The sequence below is a fragment of the Rhinolophus ferrumequinum genome, chromosome 20 (assembly GCF_004115265.2).
Source record: "Rhinolophus ferrumequinum isolate MPI-CBG mRhiFer1 chromosome 20, mRhiFer1_v1.p, whole genome shotgun sequence".
Taxonomy (NCBI): Eukaryota; Metazoa; Chordata; class Mammalia; order Chiroptera; family Rhinolophidae; genus Rhinolophus; species Rhinolophus ferrumequinum.
Window position 1 is genome coordinate 1045852 of NC_046303.1, and position 15621 is coordinate 1061472.

The window sequence follows — 15621 nt, forward strand, 5'->3', positions numbered from 1 at the left end:
GCCTGGCCTGAAGCCTGCCTAGCCCCAGGAGCCTCCGCGACAAGGACACACAAAAGGATGCCCCCCCCCGGGTCCTCCACACGTGACCACCCCTGCTAATGCCCACGCTGGAACCGATGCCAGGAATCCTGGCCCAGCGTGTTGGGGGCAGGGGCGGGACTGCGTGCTGGCATTCCTGATGGGCTGGGAACACACTGACACGGGGTAAAAATTAACCAGGTCGGCCGGGCCCCGCCCTCTTGGGCCGCCTGCCCCTGCAGGCTACCATCAGAGGGCCTGCCTCCCTCCCAAGGCCCAGCACCTCCACCGCCAGTTCACGAGCCAAACAGAGCAGGCCCAGTCTGTGTTGTCCCCTCAGAAAAGCAGCCGAGGGACCCTGAGCCATTGCCCTCACAGATCACAGGCTCTGGCAGCCGCTCCCAGACTGAACCATTTATCCAAATTAAACCCAGTCTCCAGAAACAAAATCAGACCATTCTAATTGAAAATAAAACCAAGCAACCCCGAAGGCTCTTTTTTTTTTTCCAAATGAAAGACATTCTTCCTGCTTTCTCATTCCATTAATCACTGAGTTTACACAATCTGTCAAAATAGCTGGGTAAGACGGCTCCCTCTTCCTTTTCCTGCAGGCCTGGTTTATACCCCACGGGTGCTTACGGACACTGGGTGGACACACAGAGGCTCCACTGACCATGCTGTTTGTCAGCTGCAATCTGACCGTAAGATCAAGGGACTTGAAAAAGTCTGCCCACTTCTGGGTATAAACTCAAAACAAGGGGACACAGAGCCTCAGAGAGGTGTGTGCCCCCTGTGCTCCCAGCAGCCAAAAGGTGGAAGCAGCCGCTGTCCCCAGACACGTGAGTGGAGAAGCTGTGTGTCCATGTGGTGGAACAGCACACAGCCTGGAATGGGAAGGAGCCCTGACACCTGCTGCCGCACGGATGGACCCGCAGGACCGTACGCAGAGGGAACAGGCCAGACACACAAGGACAAACACAGTAGGGCCCCACTTACACGCATGACCCAGCGTAGCCACTTCCCAGATACAGACAGGAGACGGAGGGGCCGGGGCCGCGGGAGGGGAGGGGCAGTCAGTGCTTCACGGACTCTGCTTCATTGGTGCAAGATGAAGAGTTCTGGGGCGGATAGACATGGTGAAGGCTGCACACACTGGGACTGTACTTAGTGCCACAGGACTGTACTTTTAAAACTGATTAAGAGGGTCAAGATTATGTTATATGTATTTTACCACAGTCAAAAAAGTTTGTGTTCTCTGACCTTGAACAGCCTCAGAAGTCCTTCCAAGGACACGACTAGCCAGGATGTCCCCCAACGAGGCACACAGGCTGAGGGTGACCTGAGGACAGATGGTCACCACGCACCACCACACGGCCACTTACTGTGCCGTCACCAACACACGGTTGTTTGCAGGTGGAGAAACGCTTTTCCTGCCACGTTGATGCTAAAGTGCACGACACGACACGAAATGATACCTATGATCTCAGCACGACCAACTCAAAAGGAGAGTGGACCCGCACACCAGCAGGTAGGAGGTCGCCTCTGGGGCTGGTGAAATCACGAGGATACTTTTGCTGTGTTCTCTACCTCTTTTCCAAGTCTACAGGGAGTACATATAAGTTACGAAGTACCTTGTAGAAAAAGAATCAAAAAACAATTTAGAAGCAAAACCATGTCCATGACCTGAGAATCTTCTCCTGCCTGAGCAAGACAGATGACAAATGGCCCTGGCCTCCTGGGACCAGTAGAGAAGTGGTCCCCTGACCCACCGAGAGCCCCTCCCAGCCCCAGCCCCGGCCCAGTGGAGACAAGCACAGTTTAGCTCCCTGTCCTGCACCCTCAGCTTCAGACGTTTCCCGGGGAGATGAAGGAGAAACACACCTGTCCTGGATCACCACAAGCTCCCCGAGGACCTCCTCCTGCTAGCACACGGGCTTGCCGTGGGGCCTGGCTCGCCCCTCTAAGAATGGGGAAGTGCGGCTCCTGCAGGAGCCCCGGGTTGTGGAATTCAGTGTGACCCAGCAGCCACAGCAGGAGGGACAGCCCAGTCACAGGAAAGTACCCCCCTCCCCGGGAGTGCCACTGAGTCCCAGGGAGGGGTCTCCAGGACAGTCATGGCGACAAAGGGTGGCTTTAACACAGTTTTGCGGCTGCCAGAACCTGGCTGTTCCCTCCCAGTCCGCTGCCTGCACCGAACCTTTGATCTGTGTCCAAAATCACCAGTGGTGAGGGGCTGAGCTCTCAGGAGGCCTGGGAGACAGGCGTACGGGGCACCGGGGAGAGCGGACGGGGCCCTTTTGTTCCCCTGGCTCCAGAAAGAATGTGTGTAGAACGCAGGCACCCCACTAATGGCCCAGCCTGGCCCCAGGGCGACGCTCAGCCAGATGTGGGCCTGCACCGTGAGTGACATGCAACACACTGCAGCTGTGTCCAGGGTGGTGGGACAGTGGGTTCCTGAGCCCTCGCTCCCCAGGGCCTCCCTGCAGCACGGAAGGCCAGGGCGTCCGCACGCCCTTCTCGGGAGCATTTGCTTTTTCTCCTGCATGTTGGAGCTATTCCACTCTGTCTTTTTCAAACCTCGGGGCTGGGTTCCATCATTCATGACCAGTTTCAGAAATTCTACACTCGTGGGCAACACACAATGAAAGGAGGTGTGAGGCTTTTGCCTACCTGGAGGGTCCCCTGCTGCCTGGGGCACAGCCTGGCTGGGAGTGATGCCAACTGTTTGCCACTTGGGAAGCTAAAATGAGAATTCCCACAGATGTCTTCTCAACCTTAAAAACAAAGCTGGCTGCAAAGGATGTATGCATGGAGGGCTATTATCTCTCCAGGGAGAAGAGGAAGAGGAAGGCAGGCAATGCACACTATGTGCCATAATTAGCGCTGAGGGAGGAAGGAAAGGGGACAGAAAGGCGCAGGCTCCCTGTGAGGAAGCAGCTGCAGCCAGCGGGGCTCCCTGAGACTTTATCTGCCCTTCAGGAAAGAGGCAAGGTGGGCAGGGGACTGTGGAGACCCGTGGTCTTAGGAAGAAGTCCTAGCACTACAGACGGACCTGGGTTCCAATCGGGGACCCCATCCGGCACCACACCCACACCCTCTCCGAGGCTCAGCCTCTAAAGGTTTAGGGGCCCTCACTTTCTGTGGACTGTTGCCAGGCACAGGCTCTGTCCCTGGACAAACCTGGGTTCCAACCCAGCCTGGACCCACCAGCCCCATGACGGGGCCAAGTTATCCAGGCTTGCTGAGTCTTGGTGCCCAGTTCAGAAAAAGGAGACGAAGCCATGTCTTGAAAAGTTGGGGGATGATCAGATCATGGAGAGCTCAAGCACCCAGGTCCACGTGGTTCAAATGAACGCGCTATTCTTACAAGGTTACTGGGCTGGGAGCAAGAGAGGTTTTGCTGCTTAGCCCAGGGACATATTAACAGAGGTGTATCTCCTGGAGTTGATGACTGAGGAGGATGTCCCTGGCCTGCCTGGAGAAGGGTCCACTAGAGGGAATTTTCATGATCATTGACAAAGACACCCTAAAAATAAATTTTTCATTAATTTAGCCCATTTGGGACAAAACATATTAATTCCAGATCACTGCCTCCTTTTTAAAATTAACATAACTCTTTTTAAACGTGTAGGGGACACCACGATGACCATCAACCCTTCAGTGACATTGTGGACATTCTGACAGCTCCTAACAGGAGGCCCAGGTGGCAGCCATCCTGCCTTCAGCAGCCTCACCCCTCCTATCCAGCAGGGGCAGCCCCCAGTGGGGGTCTGGGACACGAGGTAGGGTCACTGAGGGGAGCTGTGTCAGGGATGTCCCCACAGCAGGGCCCGCCTCCTGGACGCGCAGCCAGCAAGTGCCCCCACCCCAAGGTGGGCACTCAGGGAAAACACTTGGTCTGCAGAGAGCAATCGAGAGTCCCTAAGCTGCAGATTCGAGTTTTCTGTTTGTACAGGAAGCGGACAGACATGAAGGAAATCACCATTCCTTCCCTGAGTATACAGGACTCAGAACACCAAAAGATGCAAAGCTTTTTCTGAACCTGCGTGAAGTTCACGCAGGTTCAGCCGCATTTGGTGGCAGCGATTTTTAATGTCTTGCTGTTTTAAGAGCAGTGGGGCAGCGTGGAAACTGTGCAGTGGGACAGCCAGGGCTTAAAGGCCAGTCCCACTTGGCCATCCCTGGGACGATCGGCCACCTGCCACACCCCCAAAATGCACTCTGCTTAGCTGTGAGGTTAACACAAGTGACTGTTCTTCAGCAGCTGACATAGCACACGGAATGGACAACACACGTCAGATAGGGATGGCTTTAACACTCTCTGCCAGGAACAAGTGGCGCTCGCTGAGCTACCCAAACACGGACCCCTTATCCTGAATCAACATAGACGACTACAAAGGACTCTGGGTGGACGGGGCTGGCTCTAGGTTGCCGGTGACACCCCTCTGCTTACCAGGTCTGCAAGAAAGGGTCTGGGGTCTAGGGTCGGCTCACCTCCTGGACCCCTCCCCACCACAGCTCCTGCTGCCTGGAGCAGACCCTTCAGGCTCAGCCAAAAAGAGAGGCCTCTCCCCAAGAAGGGAGCATTGTAAGGGAGCCCCACTGCCCAGGGGCCAGCAAGGACATTGCAGGAGCTTCCTGCAGGCTCCAGGAGGGGAGCCCGCACCTCCCCCACACAGGAGCTCCTGGGGAGGAAACGAGAGGCCCTGCCCCCAGGCCCTGATGGTTTATGCCAGGCTGATGTTTGAGGGTCTCAGGGCAGGCAGAGAGCCAGAGGACTGCTCTGATCCCAGCCTCACCATTTCACTCGGTACAATGGGCCTTTGCTGGCCACTGGGTCAGAAGCCCTTCCCTCTGGGTCTGTCCCCTCACCTTTCTTGCCTTTCTGCCTCCTTCTCAGGCCATTTGTATCCCCATCAGCAACATCTCCTACAGCCAGGAAGAGACTTTGACCCAGTGACCTTTAGCTCCCAGGGTCACATTTGCAAGTGGCTCCATTTAAAAGCATGAGATGCCTAAGCTACACTGGGTCACAGCCAGTCCGGTTGCATCAAGGAGCGCGGTTCCCTGAGGCACTGCTTTTCCGCTCTGTTCCATGGTTGGTAAAGAAAGAATGCATCTGCGGCTGCAGACTAGCTGTCAGGACACGCATGCACTCAGCCAGACATGCAGTCAGACGTCACCACAGGCCGGCCCAAACCCTGGGAGCACCGCCCATGTTCCATCCACTCTGGCAAGCTATGTTGACGTTCTTTGCCTCAGTTTGTACATCTGTAAAATGGGGCATAGCACCAACTCCCTCCCAGGGTTATTTGGGTGAAATGAGAAGACTACACAAGCAAACACTCAACAAGCACAGCTATGACCAGACTTTTATGTCTCTGAGGCCACGATTTGTAATATTACAAAGAAAGGTTACCATTACTCTGTCTTCCAGGTCAGGAGTCTGGCCTCCTGCCAGTTCCCAGTCAGGTCCGTCCAGAGGCCCCTCCACTCCCACAAGAGGCCCTTCCACTCCCGTTTGGGATGCCCGCCCCTCACAGAAATGCCTTTCTTAATACTTGTTGATTGATTTGCAAATATAACCACCGGGGCCCCAAAGAGGGAAGAGAAATCACAAGGACAAGCAAATCTGGCTCAAATGGCAGGGAGGACAGCACTTCAAGGAGAGTATTCAGACCAAAGCCTCCAGGAAATACACCGAAATGTCACACAAGTCTGTTCTAAAGGTCTGGGGGCTTCCAAGTGGGCACTGACACCCTCAGCGGCGCCTTTATGTTTCAACCACGTTGGAGAGGGGGTCGCCAGCCTGCCCTGTCTTGGCAACACTAAGGGAGCTCTCGTGCTTCCCGCCGCACAGACTTTCAAATCACTTCAAGCAAAAGACCAGGCTCACTGTCAGGCTGCGGGCCGCGGGGGGACCCTGCAGAGACCCGGCTGCCCCGCACCCCTCCTCCCGCTGGTCGCGCCTGAGGCACAAGCCACAGGTGGCCCGGCCGCCCCCGCCCGCTCCCTCAGCAGGAAGGACGGCTGCACCAGCGACCCCTGCCTCCCGCCCACCACAGCGAAAGGGAAGGACAGACGCACCGCAGAGCCTGCTGGCACCGGCAGGGAAGAGAGCCCGGGACTTCCCATGGCCGGTCCCAGTTCGGCTCGCCACGCTGCAGCCTCGGGACCGTCCTGGAGAGGGAAGTTCACCCGGAGCGCCCCGACAGCGCCTCTCCGGCCCGCGCCCCCGACCCGGAGCCTGGCCTCGGACCGGGCTGAGCTGGCCCGCGCCCTCAGACCCCGTCTCCGTTCCCCTCCCGGGTCCCCGGCTGAGCCCAGTCCCTGCGCGTCCCATCCCCCTCCGCGCGCCCAGGGCGCAGACGCCGAGCTCGAAACAAAGAGGGCTGCGCGGCCCCTCCAGTACCTGGGCGAGCGGCGGCGTGGTCCCGCGGGGTGATGGCGTAGCAGGCTGGGTGCCGAACAGTGCGAGCAGCGCGCGGCCGGGCCGTCCTCCTGGCTCGCGGCCGCCGCAGGGCCCCCTCGAGGCAGCGCGGGCAATCGCTGCCACCCGCGCGGGGCCGGCGGTCACCTGGCCTGGCTGCCCTAACAATGCGGCGGTTCCGGGCGGGCCGCCGCCCCGTGCGCCCCTGGGGCCTCTCCCCGCTGGCCAAGTGGACCCGGATGATCAGATTCTTGGAGCAGCCGGGCTCCGAGTGTTCACGGGGCTTGCAGGCCAGGGTGGGCGGGCCGAGTCCTGGTTCCTGCACAACTGGGTTGTTCCTTCATTCATTCATTCCGAGATACAGTGACTTCTCTCGGGAGCAAAACCTCCCTGCCGCCTGTAGCTTACAGTCTACTCGGGGTCTTGCATACACAAAGCAAAAGAGAAGGACAGGGAAAGCCCTAGAGGCTTCAAAAGCCCTTTGAAGGTCAAAGGCCAGGCCAAGGGAGGGAGGGGATCAGGGAAGACTTTAAGGGTCACATGACTTCTTAAAATGAGTAGAAATGTGCAGTCAGGAAAGACGCTCCCAGGTAGGGGGCTGCTCAGAGGAGGAAAGGCAGGAGATGCCAGCATCCCGGAGACCCAGAGGCCCCCCGCACTCAGTCTCCCTGCCTCAGTTTCCCCATAGATACTGCACGCTCTTAAAGATCCTTCTGTAAACATGTGCCCCTTTGATGAATGAGACGTGCCCTCCTATGCAAAAGAGCAGTTTCACCAACACTTTATCCTGTGGAACACGGAACCCCTTCTATGAGGCAGGCATCTGCAGGATAGCTCCCTGGCCTGCAGGACCTACTTCTTGCAGGCCAGGGACAGAGATGGTGTCCGCCACCTGAACCAAATGCTCTGAGCCACACCTGCAGGACGGCTGGGGGCTTGGAGCATATGACCAGGAACCGCCCTGACTCAGGAATGCAACCACCAAACCCACCACTGCCCTTGGGTGGCCCTCCCCACCACTGCCCAAGCAGGGAGCAGGGAAAACCACCCTGAAAGCGCTTCTTTACAAGCGGCCTTCAGAAACCGTGAGGCCCCCGATGCAAGGGCAGCCCAGGGAGGGGACACGCGGACCCCTCAGCTCACCGTGAGGACGGAGACCCGGCCCTGCTCAGACTCACTCCCACCAGACAATTCCTTGTGAAGACGAACTCTCCCCCTACAGTGCTCCAGGGGAGCGTTCTTTCTCAAGAAGCCCCAAGCCCGGGTGACTCATCCTCGCGGAGCTGGACATTCATTCCCTGAGGCAAACACTTCCTGAGCACTGGGCCCACAGACGTTTCTCCTGCCCTCTGGGAGACCTCTGCCCAAGAGGCCACTGCAGGAGGCTGGGGGTCCCTGGAAAGGAGCCTGAGGGGAGAATGGCGGTCACAACCTAAATGGGGGTAAAGCTGGTACTCTTACTGTTCCAGCTTTAATGATAGGGAAACAGGCTAAAATCTGAGGTAATCGGCCCCAAGGCCCCCAGTCGGCGACAGAACCTAAGGACCCAGGACCACAGGCCAACAAGCTCCCCTCACCTTCTCCGGAGCTGCCAGACCCCCACCCCTCCTGCACAGCTGTACTGACTCATCTTTGTGCTGAAGCATCTCTTCCACTAGACGACAGGAACTCCAGTCCCAGAGCCCACCTCGTCCGTCTATCTGGCTGGCACCGAAGAACCTATCACAACGTTGAGGTCCGCATTGGCTGAACGACTAAGTGAACTTGAATTTCACCAGGTATTAGACTCATAAGTTTGCCCAAGATCTCACAGCTAGGAAGCTGGGGCTCTTCCTCCCTGTCTGGCAGCTGCTCCTAAAATCTCCGCCCTCCCGTTGCCCTGTGTGGCCTGCTGCCCCCTGCCGGGCTGGCTGGGCCCCACCACTCCGCTGTGCCTGGGACCACAGCGTCTCTGATGTGCCATGTCCCCAGAAGGGAAGGCAGGGGCCCAGTGTTTGCTGTGCGTCCCCATGCGGCTGCTTCCCGGATTCCCCACCCGGAGGGCTCAGGGCCTCCCCACTTCACAAGCCGCACTATGAGTTTCCAAGAGTTTAAACAAAAACAGGGCACACGGCAATTATTTGGAAAAGGGAGAGCACATTTTTTCCATCCCTACCCACCCCAAAATACCTCAAATCTGAAAACAAAAGGCTCAAACCAATTTAGCTGAGGGAAAGCAGCCATACGTCCCAGCACTCCAGGCGAGAGGGGGGACTGGGCAGGAAGTACCTGCGTCTCCACCCCCACACACAGCCTCTCTCTGCAGCCTCACTCCTGCTCCTGTCTTCCAGCAGTTATGAGAGAACTTTCTGGAAGCTTGTCATTGCCATAAATATGGTCTTGGCGGTGGCCAAAGTCTGGTAATTTTATATCCTTAGATCAAAGGAAGTATGTGGGCAATGACTTGGGTGTTTTTCTTACTTTTTACTTTCTTGCACTGAAAAATTATTTTCCAAAGAGCCGCTGAAAGGGCAGCAGGAAACATGATCCGAGATGTCGTTTCCTGGCCCCACGACGCTGCAAGCAGCCTGTGGAGTGGAAGGAGTATGAACCCATGCCTGCGTTGTCCCTTAAGATACCGAATACCTTGACATCTCCCAGGGACCCTCTCCTCTGTGTCTTCTCTCCCCAAACACGCAAATGCTTACCCACAACCAACAGTTCACTTTCTGTACCCCAGAACCTTTCAGGAATCAGTGAGACCTTGGCTCCCTCTCTCCCAAAATGCAGAGCAACCTCTGCAGAGTGGGCCTGGGGGCTCACTGCTGGACGCAGGTGACCTCGGGGCCACTGGTGAGGTCCTGGAAGTGGCTGCTGGGGAAGTGAAGGAAGGCTGGAGAGGCTGAGTGCCAGAGCTGGCCAGGGGTCTCAACACCATTCCTACCTTCATGCCCTGTCCTTTAAACAATCTGCCGGCTTCTAAGAGTTAGACCCAAGTTTCCCAGCGTTCTGAGCAGCGACAGCATTTTCTTCTGTCAAAGGGGTCCTGGAGGGAGGAAGGGCGCACTTATCTCTGTCCTGCTTCTGAGCCGGCAGCCGCCGGCCCTGTGCCCAGGTCCCCCCAGTGCTCTCCAGGCCCGCCTCTGATATCACTGCAAGCACCCAGATAATAAACATGAAACTTCCCTCAGCTACACAGCTAAGCAGGTTTTCTTCATAAACAGCAGTAACTGAAAATGTGAATCAAAGTAAACATTGTCACCTTACTCTGTCCAGGTTTGATCCTTCAGGAATCATCAGAAGAAATTAGGAAGACCCAACTCTGGGTTCCCCAGGTAGAGAAGGTGGCCTAGCCCAGAGAAAGCTCTGGTGTGCGGTTCAGCATCCGGCTGACTCCCTCCCTCAGCGGGGACCACGCTGCCAAAGCCAGGTGGGAGCAATTCACAATCAGGAGTCTGAGAGTAGAAAGCTAAGACCATGAGGCATCTGTGAACTGCTGCATGTTTTCTCTCTCTCTCTCTCTCTCTCTCTCTCTCTCTCTCTCTCTCCCCCACACACACAGGTTCCAGGAATTATTTACAAAATCACACTAATGTACAAAGGGTGAGTCAACATAAGATTCCTTCTAAACATATCTTCCTCTGGAAGTGAAACATAGGGCTGATTTTTACGAAATGCACCTGCAGCCTCACAGGAACGCACCTGCTGCTGGTTGGAGGGCTTGCCCACCCACGGCTGACCTCCAGCTGCGGGACACCACGGGTGGGTCAGGGCCTGGAGAGGCAGTGCTGGGAGCTGGGACTGGCTCACAGGCTGCTAGTGAGATTTCCTGACCTCAGGCCGTGTGCTTCCTGTTGGTTTCGTTTCTGAAGTTGGAGAGCGTCCCTGTGCTAGGCGAGCGGCTGACCTGCAATGAAGGTCAGGTGATTTGCCCAGGGGTCTCTCTGCAAAGCTGCGTGCCCTGCACCCCTAACTAGCCACCGCACATGTTCATGCTCATGGGCCCGTGTCTTCTCCCAGAGCCTGGATTTGAAATCCGAGAGTGGCCAGTTGTTTGCTGTGTGGCTTTGGCTAATTAATCAACTCCTCTGTGCCTCTGTTTCTTTTCCTATAAAGACTGGAGATGAGACTAGAACCACCCCCACGGGGCTGTTATGAGCGCCCAGCCAGTCAGCCAACGCGAGCTCCCTGCTCCGTTTACAGCAGTGCCCGCACTCAGTGGGGTGGCGGCTCCCCAGGGCCGACCAGACCCGGAATAGGACACCCCCTCAGTTAGGGGAGCCAAGAGAGCTCGGCAGCAGAGACAATTCCGGCAGCCTCCATTCCAGCAAAGGAAGCGGCCTGACTGACACCGTGCGGACTGACTCTCCTCCCCACGGCTCCTCCTCGCAGATGCCAGAAAAGCCTCCAGCCGGAGTTGCGGATTCCAGACCTGCCGCTGTCAAAGTCGCCCTGGGGGAGGGGTGGCTGAGCGGGCAGATTCCTGAGCCCAGAGCTCTGAATTCCAGGGCTTGGTCCAGGAATGTGCTTAAAAAAAGGTCTGCCTGTTTTTGTCATTACTGCCTCCGAAAGTGTGTGCACACACTGGAGGGCAGAGCTTTTCACCTGGAGCTTTATGAAGCAGCCTCCCTTTCTACTGCACTGGGGGGAAAGCCGGTGGGCTGTAAACTGGTTCAAGAGTTTATATGGGTGTGTTCCCAGCGGTTGGAAGGAAGAGCTTCGGCCTGGCCTGCGGGCTTCTGGGCTGAGCTCACCGCTGCCCCGCAGAGCCGGCTGCCTGATTCACGGAGATGCTGGAGGGGCAGGAGCCATCCCCTGGCCGCCGCAGGCTATTTTACAGTCTGAGATGCAAGCTGGACGCTGAACGAAAGACACTGTTGGTTTCCAGAAAAGAGGTTTTGGAGGAGCTGCACTAAACACCCGCTCGCCCTTCTCCCCTCCAGGGTGTGCCCCTCACCAGCCCTCCAGGAACTCGGCTCGGATGTGCAGGTTGCCCCATGTTCACCCATGTGTTACTCCCCTCACTCCCATGTCTCTGCAGCGGCCGGCAGCCCCCAGAGGGAATCACTGGGCCGGCTTGCTCCGAGTGCAGAACAGCACCCTGAAAACCCCAGGACCCCCAGGGTGGTACCCCAAGAATCCCCAGCTGTTGTCCTCATTTCACATGGGGCAAAACTGCAGCTCAGAGACGGTGGGTTGGCACCCAACCCCCAGGGGCATCATGACCTGCCTGTGATTGAAACTGGACGCAGCCACTGAACGTGACGGCTTCACAGAATTTCCTCAGTTGGAGAAGGTTTTGCTCAAACTATCTAAAGCTATGCAGGAAAGACATGCTTACATCCATAAACACTGATATGCTTAGGAGGAACCCTGGAGGAAGGGAAGAGCCTAGCTGTGGTAACCAGGTTACCTCCCGGTGGGAGGATGATTGACAGTTGTTAACCCCACGTTACACTTTCCTTTAGTTTTCCAGGAGTCCACCATGGGTTTGTAGTGCTTTCATAGTGTAAAGAAAAACAGAGACAAAAACATGGCATTTGCAGTATTTCCAAAGGTTGTGTGCTGGCAGCTTTAGTCCCCACTCATTGCTGGGGCCTCTCTGTGAGTTCAGAGAGGGTGGGTCCGGGTTTTGCTGTCCGTCCTCCAACCACTGCTCTACCTGTGGACGCTGTTTCTGGGAAAAGCAGAGTTCACTTCTCCGAAAAGTGTGACATGCAGCAGCTTCTTCACCCAGGTCGGCCCCACGTTTGGGAGGCCGAAATTCTTCCAAAAGGCATGGGGAGTCCCAACCGCCAACCTAGATGTCAGCCTCTAGGGAAGCGCTGGCCAGCACTCCTTTCTGAAGGAACCTTCCAACTTGTTCGCACCATTCAGTCTACAAGCTCTGCAGTCAACCGAGAGCCCTCTCTGTGTAATTAAGGAAGTCGGGGGACAGACCCCTAGTGTGGGGTCACCATGATTTGAGAAGTGCCGTTTGTCACACACAATAAACTGCCGCAGATAACAGTGACTCACGGAGACAGTAAGGAAACGGGCACAGCCCTGTTGGAGGAAGTGACATTCTGACAGCCAGCGCACGGACCCCGCAGGCTGAGCACTGGGCCCCACTTTGCACCCGGGGCAGCACACTCGGCTGCCTGCCGCAGAGTGACCAACGGGTGACTGAGACCAGCTTCATTTCCAGTCACGTGTGCTTGCAGAGGAAGCCCGGTGGCACAGGTGGGTCACAGACAGTGGCCCCTCAGCACTTTGGGAAAAGTTCAAGTTCACGTGAGGACTCCCACCATCAGGATGGTCGTGGCCGCCCACTGCCCAGTAAGAGAACCAGCCCGACACGCGGTGCTGTCACAGTAACGGTCTCTGGGGGCTGAGGGGCCCCAACAGGTGACTGTCACTCAGTCCCTGGGGTGTGGGCCAGACTCCACACGCTAACAGAGCCACTGATCAATTTTCAGGTACCATATTTGGCCAGCTGGTTGGTAAACACAACTGGTTGGTAGAAACGAAGTTAAATAAATCGTGGTAAAACTGGCCGTAGAGCATCCTCAGAACCGGTCACCGCCAAGCTGTTCTGCTACATGTGCTCCTGGGGAGACGCCAGTCGGTTTTGCTTGTTTGGGGAAGTTCCGTGTGGTGGGTGGCGAGCGCGGGCACTCCTCCCCACCTCCTGTCCTGTCTCATCCTGCTGGTGGCTTGACCCCAGCCATGGTGGGGATATTTATGCACAGAGATCGGGAGAGCTACCTGTCAGCGTGCTAATTTTCCCCTGAGGGCCTGCTGCCTTTGGGTTTAGCAGCACCCCGGCGTGTTGCTCAGCCACCTGGAGCAGCCACCTGTGGCAAACGCCTTTGCCCAGGGGTGGGAGGACTGCAGTGGAAGGAGACACGCCATGTGCCGTGTTTCATGGGGACCAGAGGTGGCCACTGCTCAGCAAAAGCACTGTTTCGTGACATGCCTGGCTGTCTGTGCTCAGTGTGGCACACAAACCCTTCAAGGCTGGCTTTTCAGGGGCCCACCACCAAGGGTTAAGCCACCTGAGGCAGGGGCTGCCTTCTGTATCCGTGTCCCCGAGGCCAGCACACCACGTGGACTCCCATGTCTGTTGAACGGAGGGATGACACATCTCCCAGCCACCCCAGAGCTCACCTGAAGCAGCCAGCCGAGGCTGCAGGTGATCACAAAGCAGGAAACGCTGAGCACACCCACCTGTCCCGCGCAGGCGTCTCCAGCATCGTCTTACGGCGTCCTCTATGCACAGCCATTGTCTCTGCCTGGTCCACAGGTAAGTAAAGGAAAGCAAACAACAAAAACTACAGAAGCGTCTCTAAAGACCGGAACAGGCCTGGTCACTGATCACTGATAATTGGTCACTCTTCTGGAGCCTACCACGGCCACATCGGGGTGGGGACAGGAGACCCCTCCTCTGTAACACTCCCCTCACCCTCTGCCCCTCTCCCCCTCTGCTTCAGCCTCTGCCTCCGACCAGCTGTCACGGCTTTCCCTGTCCAGAATGACCATGCTCCCCACTCCGCTGGGTTTAGCTAACGTCCACTTCCCTTCACAACCATGTCCGGCTTCCCTCGCCCACCCCAGCTGATGTGGGAGTGGCCCGGGGCTCTGCTGACCCACTCTCCAGCGGGGAGCTCCATAGGAGCCCGGGAGGTCGGTGGCCTCAGGACTGGGGACCCCCTCATCGCTTTGTGGGACCACCCTTCATGGGCCCGTTCTGGTCACTCACATGCCTGCCGCAGCTCCAGGCTTCACCCCTCACCCAACAATGGCCACAGGCCAGAGAAGGGCAGGAGCCGTGTCTCACACTTGGTCACACGTTCAGAATGAGGAATCGTCCCCAGAGCCCCAGAGCAAACCAACCGCCTCCTCCTCCTGGCCAGAGTCCTGCTCCAGCCCCTCCTGCAGCGACCACTGCCAAGGCCAGGCTCCCACGATCGAGGTCACCCAGAGTCCTTGCTGGGGCAGAGGGAGCCCCACTCACCCCAAGGCTTTTGGCCACACGTTCCTGAACAAAATCAGCATCCTTGGAGGAAGGAGGGCAGGGCTGTGGGCCCTGGGGACAGTGGAGCCAGCCAGGGCTGTGGGGCCAGACGGGCACTGCAGGGAGCCTTCACCTCCACCAGGCAAGCCGGCCAGTACCCCAAGGAGGCAAAGATGGAGAAACAGGACTTGAAGGGAAAGACACATTTATTTCCTCCTGGCTGAGTAGTTGGGGGGCAGTGAGTCAAGCGGACACAGGGCTGCACAGACAAGGTTATTGGGGAGGGAGGCCCATAGGCAGGGCCCCAAACGCGTGGTGCCGACCCAGCTCAGGGCCACCAGCAGAAGTTCCTTTATCTTTCTCTCCCTCCTTTTCTCCCTCTCCCTTTCCCTTTCTCCCTCTTTCCTCTTTTTAAAAATCTTTCAGTTCAACTGTTGTACGGGTGCCAACCATGCTCAGAAGGAATGTTATGCTACTCTTTTCAGTGCTGGGAATTCATCAGCCCGAGACCCTTTAGCTCTCTCTCTCTCACTCTCTCTCTCTCTCTCTCTCTCAGACTTTTAGTGTTTTAGTTGTTGCTGTTGTTCTTCGAGTGTCCGGTTTTTTAACAGATGAGGTCAGGAAGCGCCTGAGAGCAGATCTGAGGGGATTAATATGCATCGCTCCGTTGCTGCAGAAACAGGAAGTCAGGGCTGTATGAGAACGGGCAGGAGGCCGCCGCGAAAGTGCGCCTGGCTGTGCGGAAAGACGCGCGAGGCTGCAGCTGCACGACCAGCTCCACTCAGTGTGGCTGCGTCGGCCGAGCGGGGAATGCTCTGAAAGGAAGGGCAGCTGCTTCTTCCTTCGCCGTGAGGCTGTCACGCAGACTCCCCGCAGGAGCCCAGAGCCCTGAGACCTGGCTCGGGGCCAGCACAGAGTAAGCCGGGATCCTCAGGGCAGCAGCTCTGAGTTTGCGGAGCGCCCCAAGTCCTCAGGGGACGGAGCTTCTGTCCTTCACCCGAGCTTTCTAAGGACATGTTACTGCGTGAGCACTGTACACACGGGCACCACGTGTCTCCCAAGTGGCACTGGGAGGATGAGGGGCACGCCTCACCGGGACCCTTCAGGACACGCTTCTCGCTCACACTGAGGTTCAGAGCCAAGGCTTCTCTTAAACTGCTCTGGTTGAACTGTTATAAAAGCAGAGAGTGCACACAAG

General features: G+C 57.1%; 1 protein-coding gene across 1 annotated transcript in view; it reads right to left on the reverse strand.

Moving 5' to 3' along the window:
* TNS3 (tensin 3) overlaps nt 1-6591 on the reverse strand; it is a 170596-nt gene extending 164005 nt beyond the window's left edge. The window contains exon 1 of the mRNA XM_033088708.1: nt 6431-6591. The gene's annotated coding sequence lies outside the window, so the exon portion shown is untranslated. The remainder of the gene's footprint in view (nt 1-6430) is intronic.
* Between the last annotated feature and the right edge of the window lie 9030 nt (nt 6592-15621).